Source organism: Scylla paramamosain, chromosome 21, assembly GCF_035594125.1.
Source record: "Scylla paramamosain isolate STU-SP2022 chromosome 21, ASM3559412v1, whole genome shotgun sequence".
NCBI classification, from domain to species: Eukaryota; Metazoa; Arthropoda; class Malacostraca; order Decapoda; family Portunidae; genus Scylla; species Scylla paramamosain.
In genome coordinates this window covers 16933267-16959996 of record NC_087171.1, presented here as the reverse complement: position 1 = coordinate 16959996, position 26730 = coordinate 16933267, and the positions used below count along the sequence as shown (strand labels likewise).

General features: G+C 42.2%; 1 protein-coding gene across 2 annotated transcripts in view; it reads right to left on the bottom strand.

Annotated features, from left to right (window-relative positions):
• LOC135111128 (uncharacterized) overlaps nucleotides 1-26730 on the bottom strand; it is a 78741-nt gene that overhangs the window by 35701 nt on the left and 16310 nt on the right. The window contains exon 2 of one of the 2 annotated variants that reach the window (XM_064024115.1): nucleotides 3389-4259. The exons of the other annotated variant lie outside the window; for it this stretch is intronic. The gene's annotated coding sequence lies outside the window, so the exon portion shown is untranslated. The remainder of the gene's footprint in view (nucleotides 1-3388; nucleotides 4260-26730) is intronic. 2 annotated transcript variants of the gene reach the window in all.

The following is a 26730-nucleotide window of genomic DNA, read 5'->3' as shown; positions in this document are numbered from 1 at the left end:
CTGACATTTACGTCCTCTGTGGCTGGGTTGGGAGAGGTTGAGTTTAAGGGGGTATGTTTGCTGGCCTTTAACTCCCCCATCAAACACGGAGGTCACTTTGCCCTCCTCACTTTCCCCACACAATGGCTGAAACACAAGGGTCAAGTCAACTTCCATACGACCCTCACATTCCAGGCAATCTCCTGTCACCCTTGCCGGCGACTCAATGGCCCTGGTTCAAGGTTCAGCGGGATTCCTATGAGGCCGCAGAAAGATCTCGTCCCTTTAGTATAAAACTTGTATGTGATAGTCAATAAAGTAATAATGTCAGGGAAATGTGGGAACTCTTGTGTGTACATATTAAAATCACTTAACTATTGAAGAGAAGTAAAATTCTATGCCTGCACTTCTTTAATAAAAACTATGTATTATGCAGATGAAAAATAAAAACACAGATCGAGTTTCAGCAATGTCAACACACACACACACACACACACACACACACACACACACACACACACACACACACACGAGGGGGAGACACTTTCACAGCCCCATACCTTCACAATCCCCCGGGTGTTTCCTACCTCCCAGTATTCTTTAAGCTCACATTCCTCTTTTTTTCCCGGTCCTCGCCTCGCCTGCCGCTCCACACCCCGCCCGATGCTCCCTCCCTCACAACTCAGGAATGAAGGGTTAGCTAAAAAAAAAAAAAAAAAAAAATACTCAAAAAAGAAGCGAAATCAGAAAAGAAATAGTAAATATAGGAGGAAATTCAGCTTTAACAGAACAACGTACTCGTATATAACTAGACGGTTTGAGAGACGAGATTGAATATTAAATGCTTGTCCAAGAAACATGGTAAACATTTCGCAAAGACGGCAGCAATGGAAAACAAGGAAGAAAAACTGTGAAAGTGATACTACAGTATGCATATAAAAAGAGAGAGGCCGGACGTCCCCTCGCCCTTCTGAAGTAAAGTTGGTTGCTATTTGTCTCTGCCCTGGGGAGAACACTGCGCTCGTGTCCTGCCCCGCCCATACACCGCCATCCGTCTTGGTGCGTCACGAGGGGCGGGGCGGGGGAGAGGGGAGCTCTTAAGGGGACAAGGCAGGGAAGGCGGAAAGGTGGAGGTTGGGAGAAAGCAAAAGGAAAGTGGTGGTAGAGAAAGCCAAAATATTATTGGAAACCTATCTTATTTATTTATTTTTTTTATTTTATCTTTTTTTTTATTTTGGAGCAAGTTTATATGATAGAAGAAAACGCTGTAGTATTACGTAGTAGATGTAGTGAAGGTACAATAGCAGAAGTGAGGATTCGATGGCAAATAATACGGTGACGAACGAACGACAAGTAGAAAGATCGCAAAACCTGTGCAAATTATTATTAGACTCCATGGAGACAAAGGAAGTTCAAGGCCATGGACATAAAAAATCTAATATTAAAAAGAACAACACACATTTTTATACAATATTTAAAATCCGGTGAAACGCACACACACACACACAAAAAAAATAATAATAATAATACTGTCACGGCAGGCACAGGAAAATGAAACATCAGAGAGATCTTCCCCTCCCCCCACCACTACCCCCCCCAAAAAAAAAATTACATTCATGCATATTATTTTGCAGAAAGCACAGCGTACAAGAGGACAGCCAGGAGGAAAAAATGAGTTTCCATCCACGTACACAGCACAACATATGACGCTTATCTTAATATACTCGCAGCACTCCCACGCCAGGATTGCACTCAGCACAGCCCAGCCGCCTCGCACCGCCGCCTCCTCCCACAGCCTCGGCGGAAGGAAGGAGAACGCTCATCAATCCCCCAAGAGAAGCAGGAGCATAAGAACACGAATTTTAAGATGCGATGTTCTACAGTGAACCTCTCTCTCTTTCTCTCTCTCTCTCTCTCTCTCTCTCTCTCTCTCTCTCTCTCTCTCTCTCTCTCTCTCTCTCTCTCTCTCTCTCTCTCTCTCTCTCTGGGACATTTCTTAAGATCAGAGTGAGCAAGATAATGGAAGGATTCGGGTCTCAGATAAGTTGGTCGTGACAAAGATTTTTTTCTCCGCCAGACAAATGGAGGCACTTGAAAGGGTTTGAGCAGCTCCTGGTCAACAGAGAGAGAGAGAGAGAGAGAGAGAGAGAGAGAGAGAGAGAGAGAGAGAGAGAGAGAGAGAGAGAGAGAGAGAGAATCAACGTCGATAATACCAGATTTATGTACCCAGAAAAGTGTTTTATTTTTCACCACCTAAAGAAGTTGTGTGCGTGTTGCTCGACCTGCCGCTACTGTGATAATGTCAGGGATGGAAAGAGGCATAATGGCGCCCTGTTCTTAGTGCAACATTACGGATGGCAATAATATCATGTAATATATATTTGTTTCTATGTCTGTGTGTGTTTTGCGGAAAGCTGCTATCAATTTCCCCACAGTTAAACAAAAGGAACATTTGTCAAGGAAGATATCGACAATCAATTTCCTTGTATATTGTTTAAATAACATTCCCTAAGTATAAAAATTACATTCCCGATTCAAGTTCCATTCTACTAATCGCCAATGTTTACACCACTTTTTAGAGTAAAATGTCTATAGTTACACAACACGAATTGTGTTTTAGTGCAGAACGAGGACAAATGACAAGGAAAAACATATCTTTTAGCAATGGATCTCGTCTTTCTAGCTTCCGTGTGATCCTGAGGTAAAAAAAATGTAAAAAAATGTTTAACGGAAACTCAGGTTTCTCCGTGATAAAAAAAAAAAATATATAAAAAAACTATAAAGAAATTTACGTTATTTCAGTGAGGTTTCGATGGAATACCATTTTGCTTAACTTAAGATATATGATGAGCTTATAGTTTAGGTCTCTGATATTTCTCTGCGTTCGTTTTTTTTTTTATTTCAAATGAATTAATCAGGCAACATTACGGAACGTAGACAGAATAGCAAAGAATCACACGAAAATTATTATTCGGTGATGGAGTAAAAAACGAGTAAATCTTTCAAATACTGACAAAACCTGACAAAGCCTTAAGCGTTCATCGTTAATTTTTTTTTCTGCATCCACTTGTTACTTTTGTGTGTGGTGTGACAGTGTAGAGCGCGAGAGAAAAACGGCCAGCAGTACCGCAAAACTTTGTACATTGAAAGAGTCAAGCACAGCTCGTATACATGTCAGTAAGTTTGCTTGTCTGTGCGTGGTCTGCTTCATTCACAACATTCCAACAAAAAGAGAAATCATGCAGGAAGCAATGGCCACCTTTCCACCGGCGGTCCTGTTAATGTGTCATCGTCCTGTTCGTTAAAACCAGGATGGAAACATGAAAGGTTGCACCCGCCTCGTCACTTACTGGAACGTGTTGCCTCTCGCTGCTTACTGCAGTCACGATCAGAAAATAATGGCACTTACCATACGACATTTTTTTTTTTCAGCTGCCAGTCACAAAAATAGAGTCGCTGCAGCACAGTTGTAGAGAACACAGACGGTTCATTTTCATACACACGTAACAAAGCACAACGATTATTCACTTTTCATTCAAGAGGATTTTCTTAGGAAATTTACCGACTAACACATCAATTTCAGATAAAACACAAAAGTTCCTTTTTTTTATTTGGAGCTTCACTTTCACCACCGTTGCAGCCGCCTCCTATATTTCATGTTCACTACATTCACTGTAACTGATGCACTGATCTCTTTCCTAGGTAGCCGCGCATCGAGGGCCCGGTATAAACACTATCAAGGCTCAGCTTTACACAGGAAATCCAATTCTCTGCATCCAGTATTTCCACCTGAGCCTTAAACATATATCAGCGTCTTTTCAAACCTGCGTGACCATGCCAATAGGGCGTGAGGGGGCAGGGTTGGGCGGGTTGGACGGTTTGGGCGGGTTGGGCTCCTCCGTGGGTGTTGGCGGGAAGGTTATCTCGGGATCCTCGAGATCTAAATCCGACACCTGCTCTATTAACTCGAGGTCCACGAGCTCCGAGTCATGGAGTTCTGGATCCGATAATTCAGAGTGCAGGGAGTCAAAAGACGAAAAGTCTGCTAATTCCGAGTCCTCCAGTTCAGGATCATACAGCTCCGGGTCCGATAGGTCGAGACTCTCCTCTTCCGGACTCGATATTTCAAGCACTGGCGGATTGCTGTACTCTACTGTGTCAGAGTCAGGCATTTCAATGTCCTGTGAATCTGAGTCTGTCATTTCCAGAGACGAGAGCTGCGAGAAAGACATTTCTGCGTCTGGTTAGGCTCATGCAGCGTTATAAAATTACACACACTTCTGGAATGGGAAAGGAGAGGGTCAACATTACAGCAAGCAGCGTCGGTAAAGAGACACGTACCCTTCATAACACACACAATGACGACGGCGCTGCAATGCCAAGCGTACATAAGCACATCAAGCGACACAAGCAACACCAAAGGTTAAGACATACCAGAATGAACATGAGATTTAATATATGAGAGATATATGAAGATTTCCGTAAACTCAACAGTGCTTCAAAACACGTCATGACGGTAAAACAAAAATAATCATGATTAATGGAAAATATGCAAGTATATCCTTCGTTTACAAACACCCGAGATAACACAAAGAAATTCTCTCTCTCTCTCTCTCTCTCTCTCTCTCTCTCTCTCTCTCTCTCTCTCTCTCTCTCTCTCTCTCTCTCTCTCTCTCTCTCTCTCCACCGTATGCTTTTTTTTTCCTTTATTTTTTTTTTTTTTTTTCATACAGTTTATTTAGGCTTGCGTTTCCCTTTCCGCATCAGGGAAAGGATGGCACGATAGGCCGCGCGTGGGGGCTGTGGCCGCCTCCCAGATTGCGGCCGCACCACCCAAATTGCACATAGCCCACTGGTTTAACAGCGCTACCTACGACGCGGCTCCCATATGGCGGCATTTTGTTAAAGGAGTAGGGCAGCACGGGCCCTTTAGGAGCAAGAAATACAGACCATTGAGAAAAATAGGGAAAGGTTAAGAAAATATTGATGTTAGTCTTGTAGGTCTTATTTACCCTGGCTTGCGTTACATGTCTTGTGCTTACGGCAAGTATAGTATGTGATACACAGGACCCAAAATGTGTGTGCTATCATTGTTTTGCTTTCCCTTCTTCAGAGGGCTTCACTCAATGTTTTCTTCCATTTTCTTACTTGGAAAATCCTTTGTTGGTGTTCATTCGTCCGTAACAATAATGCTTAAAAAAATAATAAAACTGCAACAACAACAATAATTACAGCAAAGCTCCTACCCTCCGCCTAGCACCAGCGTTTATTGCATTACTGCTTCCCTCACATCCAACAGTGTCTCTATGGTGAGCTTCCTTCTCCGTGCCGTCGTAACAGACAGAAGGAAGTCTAATATCCAGCTGCCAGTTCCAACTAAGCTACCTTCGGTGTCTTTAAGTCATACAACACTGGTGTGAACAGTGGTTTGTGTGTGTGTGTGTGTGTGTGTGTGTGTGTGTGTGTGTGTGTTTTACAATAATTTTCCAAAGAATAAGCAAAAGTTTATCCTACTTTGCTTTTCCTGCTATGAACGTCATGTAAAATTCAAGAAACCTCCATGCAATTAACATGTGTCAGCAGAGGTGTAGCAGACGCAGGCAGTGCAGCGGTGAAGTAAGAGGTAAGCACATGCTGAAGGATACAGCCGGCTTCCTGATCCTCCGCAGCTCAGACAATGGATTATGTGCGTCGCCTCACTCTCCAGCTGGTTCTGAACCCTTTGCTAAGTATAAAAAAAAACAGAAATAAAGAAACAGGGGGTGAAGGAAGGAGGAATTTCTTGTCTAAAGAAAAACAAAATTTTGGTATGAAATATGTTTTGTCACCTGAGCTTTTATGAAAAAAAAATATATAGCCGCTGTTCTGCAACATATTTTAGTGACCAAATGTTCATGAGTCTTATAAAATAGGCAAACACCTGCAGCTCTCAAAGCTGCAAGGCTGAAAGAAAATCCTGCTAACAATGTGAACTCTGTTAACTGAAACAAACTCATGAGCCACATTGTGCCTGCAGCCAGGCACGTATGAGCAAAACACACACACACACACACACACACACACACACACACACACACACACACACACACACTTGCACGTTCTCAGAAGAATTTTTTCTTCGAGGTCTGGGGAAGGAAACTGTCTCCCGAGAGAATTTCAGTTGAACATGTTATACTTGGTGAGAGGAACGCTTGTGATGGCATTAGGCTTGTGACAGACTTCGGATACAATGGAATCTGGACGGCAGTCAACTTTCTCTTCCCATAAAATCCCATTGAATGATCATTTCCTTCAGAACCACTTTGATGCAATACTCATACTGAATGAATGAAGGTCTTTGCTGAATAGATGTTTCAACAATGATTTATTCTGTGAGTGCGCGATAATGGTATCATCATCATTATTTTCTCTTGAGTCACAGGGTTCAGAATACCAGTCTATACAGTCCTTACGCAATGCAGAAAAAATGTCGAGGAGGGATAGAAAGAGGATAGAGAGCTTATTTTCGTAGGCGTTTCATGAAGCCAACAAAAGAGGATGAAAAAGAGATACGTTCCAACACACACACACACACACACAAACACATCACAGCAACAGCAACAACAACACGCTCAGCTCCAAAAACAAACGGCCGCCACGTCCGCCGCGGCCACCATTTAATGACATTTTGCCAGATTTACCTCACCAATTATCCACTTCCGTGTGTAGCTGCGGCCGCCATTAACCCTGCCGATAGCGACCGCCTCCCTCGTCCGTCACTCATTATTGACAACACTCCTGCTCAGCGGCCAATTACAGCCGTATCCGGCCCCTTCCTCCCATTCTCAGCCGTGGCCGCCCAAAGTCAAGAATAAGGTGATGAGGAGAGAGAGGAAGGGGAAGAGGGGCCATTATTTCTCCTTCACTTTCACCAGGAGAGAGAGAGAGAGAGAGAGAGAGAGAGAGAGAGAGAGAGAGAGAGAGAGAGAGAGAGAGAGAGAGAGAGAGAGAGAGAGAGAGAGAGAGAGAGAGAGAGAGTTTATCTAATTTCCTTTCTTCCTTTCTTCAAACTACCTTTCTTCCTTTCTTCAAACTACCTTATCATCATACAGTATCATCATCATCATCATCATTGTTCTCACGAATTTAACAACCGTTTCTAAATGACAATATATCTATGAATGTAAGCAACACACTCTGTATTCCCAACCTTTTATAAATCTACAATACCCTGCAGCTAGGTCAATGAAATTTGAAACAGAACGCTTTGTCAACCTCATTCTTGATCCTGGACACAACAAAATAAGGTGTGCCCAGTCCCCTTTTATATAACCAAGCTCTGCCTGCCTCCTGCCTCACAAAACATTAACCTATCTTTTTTCCACACTTCCTGATCACACCATTTATCTCCACCTCTACTGACATAACAACACCTGACATCCCTTACTATTCTACAAAAAAAATAAATAAATAAATAAATAAATTTCCTAACAGTCCCAACTCCACAGTAAGGACCCGTCTATCTATATCACCTCTGCAACATCCTGCCCTCTGTTCTATGCTAACCCTGCGCTACTTAATCATTCCCCTTCCTAACAATAACGTGCGCCACACATGCAACAGACGAAAACATGCTTTGATGCCCCAGAAAGAACTCGTAACACCCTGTATCCTATCGCTGCGTTAATACAAGTAAAGGAAACGAAATAGAAATAAAGAAAACAGTAAGACCACCTTTGTTCATCACTACAATTCCATTTAAAAGTGTTTCGAATCTCACGCAGCAGTTGCGGGCATACAAAGCAGCGCCGCCTCGTCTGTACACTCAATACAGCTCAAAACATCCAACAATTAGCCGCGGGAGTATCATTGCTCGCAGGCAATATTAAAGCGATGAAATCCACCGAGCTAAAACTAATAACAATAACAGTAGTAAAATAAAACTGATCGCTGCATTAACCCACGACTTTGTATAATCACCGTACCAATTAGGGAATGCAATCATTAGTGTTTAATGGCCCTCAACTGGAAAAACGGTCGGCCTTTGCCATCCTGTTCCCCAATAATAAGCCACTAATTGTAATTACAGACACGCCGCCGCTTACAAACGGTACACGCAGTCGCACACACGCACACACGCACACACACACACACAAAAAAAAAAAAAAGATGGACGGCTTAAATTACCAAATAAGGAAAGTGCTGCGCTAATGATGTAAATAAATTGCTGGCACTGTTCATTGTAATGTATCTGTATGTTTATGTTTATCTGCTCGTTTGTTAGTTTGTGTTAGTTGGTGTGTTTATCTCTTGTTGTGTGTGTGTGTGTGTGTGTGTGTGTGTGTGTGTGTGTGTGTGTGTGTGTGTGTGTGTGTGTGTGTGTGTGTGTGTGTTTGACCCATTAAGCCGGTTACAATACAGGATATGTAGGTAGACTTCAATTATATAAAAGACGGAAATGAACAACGAATTGAGACAATGTGATGGGAAGAATAAAAAAAAAAACTTCGGAACTAATAAATTTCAAGTAGAAAACAAACAATAATATGACCATGAAAATTCTACAAATAAGGAATCCATCCTGAAACAATAAAACAAAAAAAAAAACTATAGGTGCACGTGGGACAGCGATGACAAACGATACAGGAGTGGAAAAGGAGAGAAGGAGACTCAATGAACATCGACCCAATGATTTACCCCAAGAATAAAAAAAAAAATAATAATAATAATAATAAAAAAAACAGGGATAAAAAGTCTACCCACTCTGACGAAACACTTCGGGGGAACAACAGTTTTCTTGTCGAGCACGTCTCACTTCACCTCTCACCACCTACTTCACCCACCTAGTGAGCCATTCTCAGCAAAAAAAAACAGACAAAAGATATTGCCTACGCCAGCCTGAACGACTCTCTTATGTGTGTCCTGGGCGCCCCTACACAGTGTTACGCCCACATCACCTTTTCTGTATGTCAGCACTTTGTTTCCCACCCGTCAAAGACCCACGCGCCACTGCTGCTGTCTCGTCCTAGTCATATTACTTGTTTTTCTTATTCACATTTGTCAAGCACTAGACGTTAGTTCTGTGTCTTTTGATGTGCCGTTTCAGTGTGTGTGTGTGTGTGTGTGTGTGTGTGTGTTTCCGTGAGCAACATGCATATTTCAAAGGATGTTATGTTTATACTTATATGCTTATTATGCATGTAAAGCCACTCTAGAATATTAGTATTAACCAGCTTCTCAAACACACACACACACACACACACACACACACACACACACACACACACACACACACACACACACACACACCAATAACAATAGTCAGTGTCTGGAGTAATCAATGCTGCAACAAGACACAAGCGGTCCTCAGCGTCGCCAAGATATCAGCGATAATGGGACGCTTGAACATAACACGTGCTAGAGAGCGCCTGCCCAGCCACCCGTGCACCATTACTGTTGGACAATCAATAGGTAAAGGTGCTGATCTCAAGAATTCAGTGAGGGACGTTTATGAGCAATATTCGTACAGCTCTTTCTCGCCTCTATCAACATCAAACCCCCCTCAGCCTGAAGGAGCCCCATGTGCAGTCCACTTTGAGCATCCAAATTCGCACCTCCACCACCTGCTCGCTTTGATTTCATGCTCACTCGTCAAAAAACTCCAGCAACTGAGCACGGCCCGTCCTTCTCATATAAAATTTTCCTCTGTGTCACGGGAAAAAAATAATCCTTTGGTGACATTCACGCTTTGGGCTCTTCATTCAAAAGTTTCTCTTGGCAACGCAACAAAAACATTCTCTCTCTCTCTCTCTCTCTCTCTCTCTCTCTCTCTCTCTCTCTCTCTCTCTCTCTCTCTCTCTCTCTCTCTCTCTCTCTCTCTCTCTCTCTCTCAGATACGACAACATCTACCTTTTATGTCTTCAAATGATCATACTCGACTAAAACTTTACCTCAAGGAAAGGAAAGAGAGAGAGAGAGAGAGAGAGAGAGAGAGAGAGAGAGAGAGAGAGAGAGAGAGAGAGAGAGAGAGAGAGAGAGAGAGAGAGAGAGAGAGAGATCCAACATACATACATATTATACAAACAAACACATTTTTGGGTTATTTACTTGTATGCACTGGAGCTCGGGCCATAACATTCAGGGCTAATCCTAAGACAAGGTAAACAGCATTAACATCTGGAGAACCCGGTGGAATGCAACCCTTAGTGGGAATTATAATTAAACGAGAGGGAGATATAAAAAAAAAAAAAACACCATAAAGGAGACAGGACCTGCAACACCACCCTTACGTCACCGAGGAAGGATGAGCCTGTACATTCACGGAGGGGACGAGGAGAAGGGATCTTGAGAGAGAGAGAGAGAGAGAGAGAGAGAGAGAGAGAGAGAGAGAGAGAGAGAGAGAGAGAGAGAGAGAGAGAGAGAGAGAGAGAGAGAGAGAGAGGGCAGGACCTTATCCGGCTTTCCAGCACAACTCCCTCCTTCTTGCACGTTCATCCCTTTCCTGCTCTCTCTTTATCACCCCATAAGCCTCACTAAATCTTGACTCAGTCCCACTCTAATCTCGTGTTCGATTCTATTTCCTACACAGTTCTGTTCGGTAGCAAAGAATTCTTGGTTTTAATCACTTTCAAAAGCAAACAAAAGATCAAACATAATCATCCTGGCCTGTGTGTGTGTGTGTGTGTGTGTGTGTGTGTGTGTGTGTGTGTGTGTGTGTGTGTGTGTGTGTGTGTGTGTGTGTGTGTGTGTGTGTGGGGAGGGCGCCTTAATAGAGTGACTCAGCATCGTTTTTCAAGCGTACGTATGTTAAAGCAGAATTTACGTGGAAGCCTTAGAAATCTCTCCATTATACACTTCCATAACATTCCTGTATTTATGACAAAATAAAAAAAAAACATTTCTCCTTTACTGTTATCATAAACGCAATTCCAGTTCCAGCTCAGGGCGGAGAGAAGAGGATCACACACACACACACACACACACACACACACACACACACACACACACACACACACACACACACACAGCCTGTATCTGCCACAACCTCTCCTTCATGTTAACCTATTCCATCTATTCACACTAACATCAGACCTAGTATCCTTCCAGTCTCTCCTTCCTCACGTATCGAAGTGGACGCAGGAGGAAGAGGAAGGCCTGGTTCAGAGAGAGAGAGAGAGAGAGAGAGAGAGAGAGAGAGAGAGAGAGAGAGAGAGAGAGAGAGAGAGAGAGAGAGAGAGAGAGAGAGAGAGAGAGAGAGAGAGAGAGAGAGAGTCGTGGCCTTACATCTCCTCGGAGGATGAAGCCAAGTTGTGTATTAGTTCGCGAGAAGACTTCTCTGGTGAACTTCATTTTTCCTTCACCCGAGAGGATTTATTTATTAGTCTTGCGCAGAGAGAGAGAGAGAGAGAGAGAGAGAGAGAGAGAGAGAGAGAGAGAGAGAGAGAGAGAGAGAGAGAGAGAGAGAGAGAGAGAGAGAGAGAGAGAGAGAGAGAGAGAGAGAGAGTCTAACAGATAGCAGGCGTGGATCGAGTGCTGTTTAACCTATTACTTCCCTGGTCCTGCCTCCTATCTGTCTTCATTAGGGTGACGACGACCCGCTCACCACCCTGCCTATCCCTCTGTAGGTCACTTACTGTCTCGCCTCACCACATGGCTTACAGAGAGAGAGAGAGAGAGAGAGAGAGAGAGAGAGAGAGAGAGAGAGAGAGAGAGAGAGAGAGAGAGAGAGAGAGAGAGAGAGAGAGAGAGAGAGAGAGAGAGAGAGAGAGAGAGAGAGAGAGAGAGAGAGAGAGAGAGAGAGAGAGAGAGAGAGAGAGAGAGAGACTTTGTGTATAGCTTCAAAGAGATATTAGTTATAGGAAGTCAAGTTAAGAGAGGTAAATATATATATATATATATATATATATATATATATATATATATATATATATATATATATATATATATATATATATATATATATATTTACACACATACATACATACATACATACATACATACATATTTACATACATACATGCATACATACATTATATACGTACATACCGCCAGACACAAGGACAGACTTCCAAACAGTTGGAAAGAGAAGAAAAGAAGACGAAAAGAAATGGAAAAAAGAAACTGTAATTAACTGTGTGTGTGTGTGTGTGTGTGTGTGTGTGTGTGTGTGTGTGTGTGTGTGTGTGTGTGTGTGTGTGTGTGTGTGTGTGTGTGTGTGTGTTCACGCTCATAGAAATAAAACAAACAATAAAAAAACAATACACATGTAACGCAAACGCATATTGCCGCATGCTTTTTTTTTTTCTTTTTTGTTGTAATGTTACACAGCATGGCAATAAAATAACAAGGAAAAATATCAAAGCAAAAGTCAGAAGGGTGCAGAAAATACTTTACACACATCCGTTCATAGAGATTGGCTGTTCAGCGCTATAGCCCAATGGTTTCAAAAGTTCTTCTGTGTTAAGAGGAGCCAGGCAATACCATAAGCTTACTACAAATTGTTTACATTACATATACTATGCAAAGAAATTAAGGTAATGTTTTGTTTTGAAATTCTAAGTTATTAACATGGAAACAATAATACGATGCGGATGATTACATTGCATGCAAAGAATTTCCATGAATAAAAAAAAATAATAACGGGAAATTAAAGAAAAAAATTTAGACAATGAAATTCATAGAGTTGATCAAATATGAGTATGAAATTGTTTTGAGAGTGAGAAAGAAATAACTGCTCAAAACTTTCGCAAACAAAACACACACACACACACACACACACACACACACACACACACACACACACAATCAATGCCATGATATAGAGTGACTGAGTGTGCCTGGTGATGACATTGATGAAAGTTTTTGTTGTTGTTGTTGTTGTTGTTGTTGTTGTTGTTGTTGTTGTTGTTGTTAATATTTTTGTTGTTGTTGTTGGTGGTGGTGGTGATGGTGGTGGTGGTGGTAAAAGAGAAGGAGTAAGGACTGAATACGACTGAATATGGATCACTTCCTTCGTACCCTCCACCATCTTACAGCATCTCCTCCTTTCCTAATTACATTCTCTCCATCTCTCCATCTCTCTCTCTCTCTCTCTCTCTCTCTCTCTCTCTCTCTCTCTCTCTCTCTCTCTCTCTCTCTTTCATAACCAAATCACAGCCTTCCCTTCTTTATCCTCCCTACTAATCAAGCCTCCAGGGTGACAATCATGACCCAACCTTATTACCTGGAAGCTGGGTGAGATTCATTCAATGACCTACCCGTTCCAGTCTGGGTGAGAGTGATGCACATATATTACACCCTGATGACCAGTCGTGGTGTGTGTGTGTGTGTGTGTGTGTGTGTGTGTGTGTGTGTGTGTGTGTACGGACTTCCTCGAATTGATAATTAATCCAGATGATTGAGCAAAGCAATTACGCTCTCTCTCTCTCTCTCTCTCTCTCTCTCTCTCTCTCTCTCTCTCTCTCTCTCTCTCTCTCTCTCTCTCTCTCTCTCTCAATTCCATCTTCATAACACCCCACTGACTTTCACCATAATCTTCAACATACACGCCACATACCCCTGAGAAAAATAAATAAATAAATAAATAAACAAATAACCCAGAGGAAAAGAAAATCACCTTATCGAAACCTCGAGACCTGAACACACCACACGGCAGCTGGTATGGCGGTATGCATGACAACCACGCCTTCCCGTCCCCTCCCACCTCGAGTGTCGTGCTAAACAGGTGAGGGCAAGAGGCTCCCGCACAGGCACGCACCTTCCCATGGGTCGTAATAATGAGAGTCGACCACTCCCGGCTTGGCTGTTTTATCCGCGAACTTTAGCCCCTGTCACATAAATAGTCAGGCAGCCGCAGTTACCACACACGGCGCCTCCACAGTCGGCGAAAAAGAGGTCATTTTTTCAAGTCGTGATGTCTCGAAAGTGTGACGTTTATGAAGCCACGTAATCCTCTACCCAGGCTACGGCACGTATAAATATGTACCTAATTCCGTGCATTCTAATCTGAGGCAGCGACTGGCTCCCTCCTCTCCCCCCCCGGCGGTAAATGGATGCTGGCCTGTGATCGCTGCTGTAAGGAATTGTTTGGTGCATAAAACTGTCCCGCGTTATTATGGGAGGAGATGAAAAGAATGCTAAGGGACATCATGCTTTTATGAATCGTAAATCACAGGATGACGTAAACGCACGCGCGCGGGCACACACACACACACACACACACACACACACACACACACACACACACACACACACACACACACACACACACACACACACTGCTAAAATTCGAACATCACTTTGTCGGCACTTTAAGTCTCCCAAAGAGGTTTGATGTAAGGACACGCACATGATAATCATTCATCAAAGTGGGAGCACCGGCCTTATTATAGCCACGGACACGCTGGAGTAACATTTCTCTTTTTTTTTTTTTTCGAGTTGAAGTGGAATGAAAAAAGGCGTTTGGTAAAAACATGTGGCGCTAGCAAGAAAGAGAAATTGAGGATGTTATAAAAGGCTGAATTTAACGCAAAGATTTACGTAGGACGGATCGTATGACACGTAACAAAGACAGTACACATAAAAACACAGTAAACATAAAAAAAAGAAAAAAAAGAAAAAAGAATCAGCTAACAAGAAAAAAAAAATAGATGAAAGAAAGCGTTTCAGAGACACGAGAACAGAGTTATTAAAATATAATATAATATAATATATATATATATATATATATATATATATATATATATATATATATATATATATATATATATATATATATATATATATATATATATATATATATATATATATATATATATATATAATCTGAGTAGAAGAAAAAACAACGGACTGATTCGTGGTACAGAAAATTGAAGATGACAAGAAAACAGTAAGAGATCTTAAGGGCGTGAAACCAGATACAAGAAGATAATGAGACTGATGCGAAAGACCACAAAATTAGGGCTAAAAAGACGTACTGAGAGCGACATGAAAGAAAAAACGGTAAGCTAACACTAGGGGAGAAAAATAAGGTACATATCATTATAAGCAGCCGGACAAAAACAGCACAAAGAAAGGGACGAAGGTGAAAAGTGACGCACGGAAGGGGAACAGCGGCGAGAAAAAAATAACACCTTTACAGTGATGCCGGAGCGAAAATAATAATGATGGAAAGTCAGTGATGAATGTATGGAGAAAAACAGAGGAAATGTCTCTTTGATGATGATGATGGTCTTGGTGATGGTGGTGGTGATGATAATAATAATAATAATAATAATAATAATAATAATAATAATAATAATAATAATAATAATAATAATAATAACAGAAAAAGGAGAGGAGGAAAAAAATAAGAAAACGAGAACAACAACAACAACAACAACAACAACAACAACAACAACAACAACAACCCTCTACCTATCATTTTTCCTCGGGCGGTGTTATGACAAGGCTTTTTTTATATACTTCTCTTACTTTATTATTTATTTATTTATTTTTTTATTTATTTATTTTTTTTTTTGTGTGTGTGTGTGTGTTCAAGGCTATATTCATTAACACGTAAAACAAAATATGAATAAACAAGCTATGACAAAATTCTTAAACAATAACACACATTAAACAAACAAAGCACATTTATTTATTTATTTTTTTTCAATGCAGTTTACTTCATATCACCTACTGCTTTCTTCCTATCTTTTTATATCACCATCACCTTTTTCTTCCTTCAGGTCCGTTTTTATGAAATTTTCCAGATGAAGCTTCCTTCCAGAGTGCAAGTAAAAGCACCAATATCCTAAGAATATCTCATTAACGCTGGATATTTTTCTCATCTTTTTTCGAGGTCACCTTATTCAGGAAGGAGTAAGCGGAAGGGACCAAGAGGCGAGGGACGGAAGGCTATGTGAGGAAACTTTGCCTAACGTGAACGAACGAGGAAAGAAAACTAATACACATAAAAAATGAAGTTTGTAGGTAAAGCCGTGTGGAAAGAACAGAAGGGTGCGAAAAGAGAGAGAGAGAGAGAGAGAGAGAGAGAGAGAGAGAGAGAGAGAGAGAGAGAGAGAGAGAGAGAGAGAGAGAGAGAGAGAGAGAGAGAGAGAGAGAGAGAGAGAGAGAGAGGCAGGTACACAAGACAAACAGACAGAAAAGTAAGAAAAGTGACTGAAAAAAAAGTTGGTCAAAGGAGAGAAAAAAAAACTGAAGGAAGCGAAATGATCGCACACACGCACACTTCTTATTCTTGTTTCCCAATGGCTGGAGTAATTCAATTTCCTTGCCTGGTGTGCCTCCCCCTTCCCTTTACTCACGGGCAGCTCTGTCAGGCACTCACTTCACACCTGCACTCCTTCCATCACATCCCGCGCCTCTCAATGGACGTGGACGTGAATATACATACATATGGCAGTCTCTAAAATTCATACCAGGGATTAATTATGAAAATATGTACAAAATTCATTCAGTACATAATCAGGCAGAGGGTGTGTATGTGTTAATATTTACCTGTGATGTATTTATTGTATATGTATTTTTTTTTTATTATAGGGGAAGCACTACTGATATCACTCATTATATATTGAAATAAACGGTGTATTTACGGTGCACGAGTTCATATATTTTAATGCTGAATGTGTGATGCAGAAGATTCGTACTACCGGTTGATTTATATATGCAAATGCGGAGGTAGACTTATAGGTAGATAGACAGACACATAGATATAGATAAACAACTTCAATGACTGATGTACACGAAAAAAAAAATTATATATATATATATATATATATATATATATATATATATATATATATATATATATATATATATATATATATATATATATATATATATAATGATAGGAGGTAAGACTTGATTAATTGCTAGATAGATGAATAGACAAACAAATATATATTGTAAATACACACAAACGTAGGTAGAAAAAAAAAAGAAAAAGGCAAAAAAGTTACATAATGGAATGGAGAGGAGAACCAGCAAGCAGCTGCTGACTCTGCTCTCCAGCATTCCCTTCCTAATGAGTTTTGTGGACTGAACCCTTTGTGCGGAGTGGTCCTGGTACTCGCAGACCCGCCACAGACAACTCGCTTAACTGGACCGGGCTTGGGTGGCTTAAAAGTTGACGGGCTGCTCTGAATCCGGTTAACTGAGTTCGAGATCCGTCCGGCTCGGTCAGGCCAAGTACTAATATCTCACAGCTGTGTCGTCGCTTTCACATTTCGTTTTTAGGGACGAAAAGCGAACTCCAACTTTACATTTTGCAGCCGCTGGTATCTTTAGTGATATTTTGGTCGACGGATGCGAGTAATTGTTTTCAGTCCCCTTGTTCTAGTTTATGTGTCACGTATATCAAATTTGTTAAGGGGCATAAACTCAATACGTCAGAAGTTCACTATTCTTCTTTGTCTCTTACATCCCTTTACTGTTAGATTTTCTTTTAGCCTTCCTTATCCTTCTATACTGGAACATTCTCTTATTCATCCTCACTTCACTTTACTCTTCCTCGTCTGCACCTCTTTCTCCTCCGCACTGTAACGTCAAAAAGGCTGGTGGGCAAGGCGCCAACAAACTTAAGTATAGCAAAGTTGGTTAGTGTTTTTTTTTCTTTTTTTCAGAAAATGCAGACTTTTTGACACGCCCTGGAAGCAGAGGTGGAGTCACTGGGGATCCTTGCTAGTCTTGACAAAGCAAAGGTTTTCAAGGCACGACTCCGAATGTCTCCTAGGCAGTTTTCGTTACATGGAGAAGTAGATACGTAGAAGGATTTCATACATGAACAAACCACGGAAGTGTCCTGATATTCTCTACGCCGTATAGAAAACAAAAAATGTATATCCTTCAGTAACACATACATGTTGGTCTGTGCATCAGTGGTATGGAATTGGAGAGAGAAATTTTGTGCTGTGGAGATATGGGCGTGAGAAAGGCATGGAGTTAATTTATAGGCCTACATACTTTTATGATAGAATATTCTAGACACGTCGTCGGACAAGTACCAGTTTGTAAAAATTCATTACAGTCCGACCTTTAGACTTCATTTCTGTAACACCTCATACGTCTTGCTTTTAAACGGTAATGATGATTTAGCACGATCTTCTATCTCCAAGACATCAAAGAACAATGAATAAATTACTAATCAGGGCAACAGTGCTGGCTGCAATATTCGGCCCCGCACTGTAACCACAAGAGCTTGCGTACCTCGAAGCCACATTCATTGGAGTTCCCCGCCGCCGTGGCCGCCTCGCCTTCACAATGATCATGAATCTCGGAGGCGGGGCAAGGCGGCACTAGCGGCAGGCGAGAACGTCACTTCAGCCAGGCCCGCTGCACCTATTCACGGCAAGAGCTCGAAATCAAATTCCTAACCAACTTAAACTGCACTTTTATGATTACAGCAGCGGCGTGGGCGTGCTGGAAGTCGTGTCTTTCCGCTGATGGAACGGTGAACAGGAAAGGAGCGGCAGAGTGTGAGACGCGGAAGACATGAAATGAGTTTGTATTGAAGATGGACTGCAGACGCGCTGTGCAGTACATCACCGAGCCGCAGGGATACGCGGACTGGAGGTGGGCAGGGCTGAGGGTTGACGTATGAGTTCAGATTACTTAAGCACCGTGTCTCATTCACGTGAGTAGCAACGCCAGTCAAGCATCCCACAACTGAAGTTAATGGTTTCAGTTAAGCCCATTTAATTCGCTTTGCTGAGTTCCATAACGTATTCAGAACGCAGAATATAAACAAGGGAACAAAGCTGCTCCGATTTACCTTCTTCGTGTTAACTTTATCATTATATCTTCGGTCATGAAAGTTTAGGAGACGAAACGCGATTATTATGTAAATTCCTGAATATCGATAAGGAAGTATTAGCAAACATACGAATATTCACGGAAGTCATGTTTTTTGTAATGAGCTGTGCCATTTTGATGAATATCGACGCGTTCTTTTTTCCGCTCATACTCGTATATAAACATCAGCTTCAATCTACTGTGACGATCGTCTCTCTCTCTCTCTCTCTCTCTCTCTCTCTCTCTCTCTCTCTCTCTCTCTCTCTCTCTCTCTCTCTCTCTCTCTCTCTCTCTCTCTCTCTCTCTCTCTCTCTCTCTCTCTCTCTCTCTCTCTGCAGTAAGTCCACATCAAAATGGAGGGACAGCAAGGAACAGGACGTCAGTGGCATTAAAGGAAAAGTGACGGTGACTAAGAGGCGAGACTATTTCCTTCGAATCCAGCCTTGGTGTTGCCTGCCGCGGGACGCATCTGCTCCTCGGGCCATTTCTATAAGACATAAAACCCTGAATGGAGAAGACCAATGGGACGTTCCTGGCGCTCGTGGCACCCTCGAGTTTATGAGGTATACCGACACTGGAATAGGAAGAACATTTCCGGGAACTTTTACTCGGGTGGACTGTAAAAAGTAGAATGGGTGAGGATGGTGAAGTCATTTTTCCTCTTCCCGCGATCCCCCGATGATGATGATGATGATGATGATGATGATGATGATGATGATGATGTAAGACGCATAACAGTACACAGAAAATCTAGTTTCTTTAAAGCTTTCAATCCTACAGACATATTGTGAGTATGAGGCCAGAGAGAGAGAGAGAGAGAGAGAGAGAGAGAGAGAGAGAGAGAGAGAGAGAGAGAGAGAGAGAGAGAGAGAGAGAGAGAGAGAGAGAGAGAGAGAGAGAGAGAAAGCAAAAGTGTGTGTGTGTGTGTGTGTGTGTGTGTGTGTGTGTGTGTGTGTGTGTGTGTGTGTGTGTGTGTGTGTGTGTGTGTGTGTGTGTGTGTGTGTGTGTGTGTGTGTGTGTGTGTGTGTGTGTGTGTGTGTGTGTAGTCATTGAGTGAGTGAGTGACTAAATGAATGAGGAAGTCACTAAGTCACTCAGTCAGTCAATCAGTCAGTCAGTGAGTCAATCACTTGGTCCACAGTTCGCCCCTTGAGCCAGACCCTCAATTCTCCGAGCTCAAGAGCCACACCAAATTTATCACAGGAGATCTGTTATAATCCCGTCCTCCCTGTCCCTGTTTGTCATTCCTTCATTGTGACCCTTTTCCGCTTTCCTCCCGACTCTACATTTTTTTTTTTTTTTTCCCTTTTTCCTCTCCTTGTCATTTCCCTTCCCTTCACACGCAAGTCTGGGTTCCTCGTCCATACCATTCATTCTTTGATTTTATTCAGCCCCATCTCATCTCAACCTCTGCATCCCCCTCTCTTTTCCCTTCTCACCTTAAAGGGAGTGTGTCTCGTGATGCCTCCTCTCTACAAAAATCGCCTTTGCCATGCTGCAGGAAGGTGTCGTGTGCAATACAGTCATTCGATCAAGCATAACTGGCATCTTGTGTGTTTCGACAGATGTGTTTTGGTCTCTGATGGTGAAGAAACTCCCCAGATGCACCTCCAGGTCAAGGCACTAAAGGGAACCACCTGTGACAGTCATTGCTTAATACTCGTAAAAGGAGAAGAATATGCGTCGTATAGGCGTGCAACATAACACTCAGGTCTTGTTGTTGTTGTTGTTGTTTTATGCCAAAGGGAAACTGACCAAGGGAAACAAAAAGACTGTGGAAATGAGAATAAAGCTGAAATAAAGCTGAAAAGGCAAGAATCCGTGTCTGTGTTTGTACCCAATACCTCGCGTTGTGTCCACACGCAGCTTCCTCCATTTTCATCGTCGTTCTCACAAAGGCCATCCACTATTTTCATGTGAGCAACAAAAGAATATGTGCGCACCTGTTCAGAACGAATAAAGTTAGAACACTTAAGAGTTATGAAATACTCGTACGTAATAATTTTCCACTGACCAAGAATAGAATCGGTAACAAATCTCCGGGTAAATCAAAGTAAATCTTGACTTATATATTATTCCGCGGAGATCATTATGGTGGAGAAATACAGTGGCTTAATTTCGACATCTCTTAAGACTCGGCGTGACTTAAGACGTAATCTTTATGAGACACCTCCACTAATCGCTGCTGACGTAATGACTCTGTTACATCCTCGTACAGAATACAGCCGGAGATCATCACTGATAACGTGGATAATCGCTCGCGTTTCATCGAAAGAAAGCATCTATTTAGTGATGGAACGTGTTGATGAATCAGTGTGAATTATGTGCCTCGGTTCTCGTAACGTTCATGGAGGATTTACTGGGAGATAAACATAATCCGTCTTCCCCCACTTTTTTTTCATTGTTCTTCTTTATCTCTCTCTCTCTTTCTCTTCTTTTATCTCCCTCTTAAATCATATTATCATTCCCCTTTCCATCTATTCCCTTCCTTCTCTTCCTCCTCCTCCTGTCTCTTCCACTAATAGCGTAGAATAGTTACCCAAACAGCATCGTACGGACCTCAGGGTCTGTTGCTGTTTGGACATCCTTTGCGTTAATTTGTATTCCTTTCTATTCCTCCTCTCCAGCTCCTCCTCGTCCTCTTGCTCTGCTCATTCTCCACCATCACCTCTTCCTCCACCTCATGGCCAAGTAATCCCATGTGCGCCTTCTCCCATTTTCTTTATCCTGAGTAACATCCTGTAACTGGCGCTTCCTCTGGATTGTTTGAACTTTGAATAATACAAGCGTTCTCCCCTCTCAGCCCAGCCTTTCTCCCTCTTTCCCCTCTCCCTCTCTCTTTCCGTCCTGCTCCCTTGTAACAAAAAGTATCCATTCAATTGCCTTAGCGAGACAGGAATTACAATTACTAGCCATTTGGGTCCACGTGATGAACGAAAGAGAGAGAGGCGGCGTGAAAAGAAGGATGAGAAAAGAGTTAACAAACAATTATGAAGTTTCTCTCAACCTGTGTGGAATGGCAGGAATGCGAAGGTGGTTCAGGAGAGAGGGGTACCAAATATGAAGGTTACGTAAGGAAGGCGGTGTGAATAAGGAAGATGCGATAACTTACAAGTGTCTATGGAGGAAGGAGTGAAAGGAATACGTAGCGCCATTGATGAAATGTGTGTCAGGGGATGAGAGGGAGGCGGTAAGCGAGAGAGGAAGAGTCTCATAAGATGATGACTGCCCAAAACCTGAGGTGGGGAGGGGAAGAAATGGTCCTCCAACAGTGATCAGTGAGCGTGGCGTTCTCTCAGTCCAACCCAGTCACTCCTTGCCAACTCAACTTTCCCTCTCATCCCTTTCTAGCTCCCTTTTCCCACCCAGCTTCCCTCTGTCCACTCCTTTTCTTTCTTATTTTCCCTCCCCACACCTTCCTCCCTATACATTAACCTACCCCTTTCCTTCCTTACTTTCCTTCTCTATATCCTACACTGTTTGCATTTCTCCTCCTCCTCCTCCTCCTTTTCTTCGTCCTTCCGACACTGCAGCTCTCGTGCCCGTCACTCATGAGCTTAAACTAGTAAACTGTTCTTTGTAAACACACCATCTCCGCTTCCAGGATGAAAAATAAAATAGAACACGAGGCACTGTGTAAGACGGAATTAATCACTTGCTTGACTGAATACACAAGCTTATACAGCAACGAAAAGTCCTGCATGTTCTGAATCAACCAACAGTGCAACTCATAAGAAAGGTTAGCAGGCTTAGTCTTTTGTTAAAGGGGAATGTGCGGCTGAGGTTATAACAGAACTGCAGCAAGATTCTACAGAACACTGACATGTTCTTGGTGTGGTGGTGCTGGTGGCGGTGCTGCTGACGTGATGGCTTAATACATTGGGGGAATGTAGATGTAGGCGGTGCTCGTGTGTGTGTGTGTGTGTGTGTGTGTGTGTGTGTGTGTGTGTGTGTGTGTGTGTGTGTGTGTGTGTGTGTGTGTGTGTGTGTGTGTGTGTTGACGGAAATTAATTGTGACGTGAGCGGCGATGATGTGTGTGTGGTAGATGTAATGGTTGTTCTGTACTTCTCAATGGAGGAACACAGGAAACACGGTAGTTCTAGGAGTTATGATGTTGCTATTGTGCTGAGACACTGCTGGTGGCGAGGGAAGACATAAGTAACGTGTGATATGGACTGAGGTGAAAGATGTCAGGCAGGCTACACAACATTCCTATTGCTGTATCTCACCTCCGCCACTCGTCGCCACTATTAAGTATACGAATAAAAACATACAATTAACCAGAAAAGCCGTGGAATCAGAAAAATAGGGAAGGTAAATGCTGTAATACTCTTGAGAACAAAGAAGTGGAGGAGAGACGATGCTTGGAAATTATGGTCGTACTGGTAAGGAAATACTGAGCTAGTGGAGATGGAAATCGATAGGAGCGTCGCTGAAGGCTGTGAGAATAGACAGAGTGATTGCACTGCGTTAGTAAATGAGTTATGTGTGATTTTACCAGGAAGTTGTTTACCGTGAGTGTTGCGTTCCAGAAGCATTGCTCCGGGTGACAGCCAGTGAATGATGAAATGGTGAGATGCACGTCCTATTAAAGGCAAGGTGAGTTGATCTCCTTTCCCACTCACTCACGCCAGGAAAAATGTCTCGATGTATTTTTTTCTCTCTGTCGTGCTGAGCTTCTATTAATTAAAATCTCTTCGTCATTTACTCCTCCTGTTAGCTTGCTTCTTCTCTAAAATTCAATGACTTGTTAGTTCCACATAACATCATGATTTTAAATTAGTCAGGGGTTGAAAAGTAATCACATTTTTAAGACAGAATGCATATTACGGAGAAATGAAAATGAAAGTAATGTAGCGTCTCTCTACCCTCATTATGGACTATAAAAAGTCAACAACAATACAGAAAACAGTGAAACCATAGTGATATGTTCTCTTCCTTGCTACACATCACCGTACTTCACCACACAATCTCCACCTCCTACGTCTACCTGCCCACGCAGTACACACGCACGCACCAGCAGACCGTCATTCCCCTCTTAATACCCAGCTTCCCAGCTTCCCTTTCCTCCTCCTCCTCCTCCTCCTCCTCCTCCTCTACCCCTTCCCCGCTAAACATTTATAAATGTTTCCCCACACATAAATAATAAGTCCATTTCCCAACCACTCAAGTAAATGTGCTCGTAAAGCAGAGTAAGTAAGCACACCATGCATACCACAACACGCACACACACACAAACACACACACAAATACACACACACACACACACACACACACACACACACACACACACACACACACACACACACACACACACACACACACACACACACACACACACACACACAGGCAGACGGACAGGTAAAGAGAAAGAAAGGTAAACAAGCGGACGGCCAGGTGGTCAGAACATAAACAGACAGACAGACACACAAACAGAAAGGCAGGCAGGTACACGAACCATCATGTACAAAAGACTGACACACACACACACACACACACACACACACACACACACACACACGATAAAACGACAACACTACATATTCATCACGATATGTCTACGTATACTCATACATAGGACACAACTAATGTCGTTCAAGTGCTTGAGGAAATTACAATCCATTGAGTTACCTGCAATATCGCGACGTGGGAGTGAAGCAAGAGAGAGAGAGAGAGAGAGAGAGAGAGAGAGAGAGAGAGAGAGAGAGAGAGAGAGAGAGAGAGAGAGAGAGAGAGAGAGAGAGAGAGAGAGAGAGAGAGAGAGAGAGAGAGAGAGAGAGAGAGAGAGAGAAACAATGTGCAGATAGACTTTTAAACCTCTCCTACTTTCTCTACCACCACCACCACCACAACCACCACCACCACTCCTCCTGGCAAGCGACGGTCACAGTTAATGTCACGCTTGGAGTCCATTACTCTTGGTTTGAGGTTGACGCTCAGAAACTGTCCACAGATTTATCTTCGTGCAGGTTAGAAATGAAGACAACGCCAATTTAGCGGCGAGAAAAATTGTTCCATTCCAATTTCTTGACATTACTTGGTCGATAAAGGAGGTGGAAAGAAATATAGAGTTATATGTATAGTTATATAGGCTGGTGAATAAGGAACTAAGACAAAGACAGACGAAGAAGAATTAAAGAGATAAGTCCTGGTGTGCTGGAGTGGATTAGAATAGCAACCTATATTGTTTCTGAAATATTACAATTATTGGCATTATTATTGTTGTCTTCCGCAAATAAGTATGATTATAATGGTAAAAGAAACTATGACTGACAAACCAATTAAAAAAATAAATATACGTCTTGGCGTGGTGACGTGGATTAAAAAGCGTAACTGAAGCATCATTACTATTATCATTATTGTTCTTTTTCAATACAGAAGTTAAAAATACATCACTCAGCATTCCCAGCCATTTGTGGGAGGAAGCTGCAGTGTGTGAGAGCGTGGTGCTGGAAACCATTGCCCTGTTAAAGAGTCCTCCACCTCAAAGCAAGACAGAAGCAGCCAGGAGTGACATTCCGTACACCTTTGTCTCTCACTTTTGACATTTGCCATTCTATCTTTCCTACATTTGTCGGGTATCATACGGTGCTTGGGAAAAGTGTTAGATGTACATGTAAAAAGTATCATCACTTTTACCACTATCACAGTATGACTAATGTAAAATAATTAATTACAAAAGAATAAAAGAAAATGTAATCTCCCTCCCCCTTTCTCCTCTCATCCCTCTCGGTTCCAAACGTGCGCGAGAAAAAGTGAAATAAATGAGCACAAGCTATGATTGATATTCTGTACTCGCAAAACAATTACCGTCCAGAATAATTTGATACACAGTAATAATAATAAGTGAAGCAGCATAATTGTTACCTTTTTTTTTCTCTTACCTCTATTTTTTTTTTCAGGTTATCATTAAGAGAAGTTTAAATTTACAACAGTAGCAAAATAAGAATATAGCTGTGTGTGTGTGTGTGTGTGTGTGTGTGTGTGTGTGTGTGTGTGTGTGTGTGTGTGTGTGTGTGTGTGTGTGTGTGTGTGTGTGTGTGTGTGTGTGTGTGTGTGTGTCATTCTTCCCTGACAGTTTACTTTATGGCATCCTTACAGTTTTACGGCGCCCACAGTAATATTTAGTGAGACTTCCCCTTCCTAGTAACAACACAGACCCTGCATGGACATCACCCTCATCGACCAGTTTGGCCCACACACACACACACACACACACACACACACACACACACACACACACAAAGATAAGGAGACTATAGGCATTGTCTTTACCCACTCGGCGCCATCACAAATCTTTATTCCAACTCTATTGCAGAGGCACATTTTAACTTTCACTCCTTTCACTCTCCAACATTCGCCAGCCTTTCCCCCACACTGCCGCCTGTCCTGTGTCACCCAAAAAGACGTAGACGTACACAAAGCGAACAATTTCACTATTTCGTGTGAGTGAAATATTGTACATTTTACGCGCATTCCTCACCAGCACAAGCGATACAAGATACATAGGTGAGTAACACGTGTTATTATTGTTCTCGTGTCTGCTTGTTCGCCGGAATACATGAAAGTGTAGAGACGGATTTAGTGAAATGCTGCTTCGCTTCTTATTTCCTTCCTTTGTGAAAAAGTGACCATACTTTATTTTATGGATACAAAAGAACCTCTTTTCTCTTTTTATCTTCGTTTTCTCTCCGTAAGCAACGCATCACCAGACTTTCACTTCATATCTAAGAGGACACTATTTTTACAATACTATTTAGTGCAGAATGGACAGTGTTATAAATAGAAGGTTTTACTCTCCAAAAATGTTCAGCTGGCATTTAGTATTCCCCTCTCGCTTTCGCCGGAAACACACTGACACTGACAAAAATGGGAATGCAGTACGTGCACTACTTTATCAAATGGCCACACTTACGGCGATTCATTATAAAGGCAACGGACAGACGGACACTTTACACACTATAGTGAGTACATAACTTTCT